The sequence below is a fragment of the Corvus brachyrhynchos genome, unplaced genomic scaffold, assembly GCF_000691975.1.
Source record: "Corvus brachyrhynchos isolate BGI_N302 unplaced genomic scaffold, ASM69197v1 scaffold3, whole genome shotgun sequence".
NCBI classification, from domain to species: Eukaryota; Metazoa; Chordata; class Aves; order Passeriformes; family Corvidae; genus Corvus; species Corvus brachyrhynchos.
The window spans coordinates 6,051,092-6,053,945 of NW_008237619.1; the positions used below are offsets into that span (position 1 = coordinate 6,051,092).

At 42.3% G+C, this 2,854-nt stretch overlaps 1 protein-coding gene across 1 annotated transcript in view; it reads left to right on the forward strand.

The window, feature by feature from the left end:
* Window positions 1–1,468, forward strand: part of ABI3BP (ABI family member 3 binding protein) — a 140,763-nt gene extending 139,295 nt beyond the window's left edge. Inside the window, exon 60 of the mRNA XM_017731863.1 lies at window positions 241–1,468. The gene's annotated coding sequence lies outside the window, so the exon portion shown is untranslated. The remainder of the gene's footprint in view (window positions 1–240) is intronic.
* The last annotated feature ends 1,386 nt before the right edge of the window (window positions 1,469–2,854 follow it).

The following is a 2,854-nucleotide window of genomic DNA, read 5'->3' on the forward strand; positions in this document are numbered from 1 at the left end:
AACAGAGGGCAGGAACACAGCCCTGCTTGTGACAGACAGATTAACAGCCCGGGGCCCAGTTTAGCCACTAACTGGATTGATAGTTACAGACTTCTCAGGGAACCCAAGCATGGTACTGTCCTGAGGGCTTCCATGTAAACAAAGCTGTTCTCTGTTCCAGGATTTTTCAGGGCAGTTCGTCAGGAACCGGCAAGTGGTAGAGGCCACATAAAGTTGGTGCAAAGGCCCAGCCCGTGCCACCCCCGCCGACCGCCCAGCGCAGGCTCCAGGAAGGCAACGCTTATGGTGCGCCTGGCACTTCAGTGTTGGCTGACGCGCGAGGCTTATACAAGTCTGATGCCAATACTGCATTAATTGTGTAATAGTGTAGGCTGCTTACTGTAGTTATCCAGTGTTACAAATTTGTTTTTAGAATAAAAAGAAACACAGGCTAGGGACATGTTGTAGGATAATGTATAGGGAAGCTGGCTCCCTATCTTGAGGTATGGTTTATATGGTATTTTAAAAGATACAGTGTGTATATTATTTATCACAATGTTGTAATAAATGTTTAAGGCACAGATATGCCAGAGTTGGTCGTGGAATGCAATGTGCGTTAGTTTTTAAATATTCACTGGTCCTGTAACACAAGTGCCATAAGCTACCCATCCTAATCCATCTGTAACATCTCCCAGTCATAAATTATAGAAAAGATCCTATAATTTTTAATATCCTGCAGCCAGTAAACTTGAAGCACTTTCTCCTTACACATACAAATAGTTTATGCTCCTGCCAAAATGCCGAGGTAGGTTGCTGTATGTGCAGCTTTAAATGATCAAGTTCAGTGGGGTTTTCTTCCATGTTTGTTTTCAAATGTTTCAGCACCAGCCCAAGTCATGATCCGTCTGTCACTAGAGAGTCAGAGCTGCTGCCCGTGAGCCTGGCGGCGGCTGGCAGGGGGGGTTGGTGTTCTCTAACTGAAGTGGACAGGTACAGAGGTACATGGAATGAAAAAGCTGGCCTCCACGGCTGGGGTTTTTCATGAAAATGTAGTTTTCAGAGCCTGACACTTACTGGTTCAAAAGCCAAATGTATGTACTGTGCAAGGGGACTTGGAAAAAATGAAAGAGGAAAAAGAATAAACTAGTTATAACAGCATGATCAGGTTTATTTTATTTAAAAAGGAAAATTCTCGTTTAAAACATTTTTCATTTGGGACAAAGGGGAAATAGTGATAACTGAACTTTAAAACTGCTCTACAGTTATTTTGATTAAAACCTCTCCCAAAGCTACTTGTTGTACTGCTTGAACATTTATGAACTAAATAAAGAGATGTAGGTTTTTTTAAAGGTGTTATTCATTACCTTACTAATGTATTGAAGAAATATGAACAGGAACACCCAGATATATATAGTAGTCATTTATAGAAAATACCTTATAAAGTACATTGCAGGTACACTGTACTCCTAATAAAATATTTTTTAATCAAGTCGTTTTTCAAGTGTTTTACATGAAAGCAGGGGTTAATTTCTGTGGTAAACGCTGTTATTCAGAACAAACTGATGGCTGGAAACAAGCCCCTGTTAACCAGCACAATGAACACGGGATGTATTAGGTATGAGGAGAGCAGAAATGGGAGGAGGTACTGCGTAGCTGTGGGCATAGCACTATTTAAGGATGCTGAAGGTAAGAATATTTTCACTCGATTTCCTGATTTATCTTTAGGAGAGTTCAAGCTCCAGTTCATTTTTTATTTCCTACTTAGTATTACATATTCCTAGAATCTGCAACATGGAAAATATTAACTGGGAGACTGTTTTGCCCTCTGCTGTAATATGGTCTATTGAATTCATTATAGCCCTCGCTCTGCTTTTTCTTGGCTCAAAATTGAGTCACTAGGATTGCACTCCCAAGTTCTTCTGGGTGGCAAAGAACCCGTGGAAAGTTGAGGGTATTCTAAGAGCTCTTTTTTAAAGATACATATTTGGTTTAAATTTTCAAGTAATAAATGAATTCTCCCCCACACCTTGTTAAAGCAAAATTGGTTAAGAGGCTTTAAGATTTTACAGATTCGTTTCTAACCATTTGGTAAAAGGGTCACTTGACAATTAATGACACCAGACAGCACAAAACCAGCTCCTGCTGTGAAACCTCTGTGAAAGCCATCTGCAGTCACAGCACTTCTCCATTTACACACTCAGACATCTCCCAACCCCAGCACCACTGCTCTTTACACCCAGCATGCACACTGGTCTTAGAGCGTTCTCGTGTTCAATATTGCCTAACTTCTAAAATCAAGATCAGGCATTTAATAGATTCAGGGTTTTTATTAGATTTTCCATGTGAACATTACAATTTATAATACATCATATCTAGTTTGACCTCCAGAATGAATCTAATTTAGTACATCATGGTATTAGTAAAAACAAGCCTGATAAGTGGGCTAAACTTCCAACTAGTATCTTCGTATCCTTCAGACAAGGCAAGCTAGAATGTCAATCACTTTACAGACATTTAAGTAGTGTTTTCCAAAAACCACCCAGCCCCAAATTAAACTAGGAAGCGAATACAATTTAAAGCAGGAAAGATTTGGTCATTTCCCTCCCCCCAGCAGAATTTAATTAACAGCTATAGTTTTGCCTCATTACGGTTTTGGATCTCAATTAAAAATCCTGGAGTCTGTCGGGATGGAATCGCACGTGTCAGTCGCCGTCTTCGGGGCAGCTGCTTAGCGGTAGCCGGGCCCGGGCTGGGTGTAGCCCTGAGGCCCGAAGGGCGGACGGCTGCGGGCGTAGGGGTTGGGCCCGCTGGGCGGCGGGGTCATGGTGCTGCCGGGCGGGGGCGTGAAGCCGGGCCGAGGCTGGAAGGTGCCCGG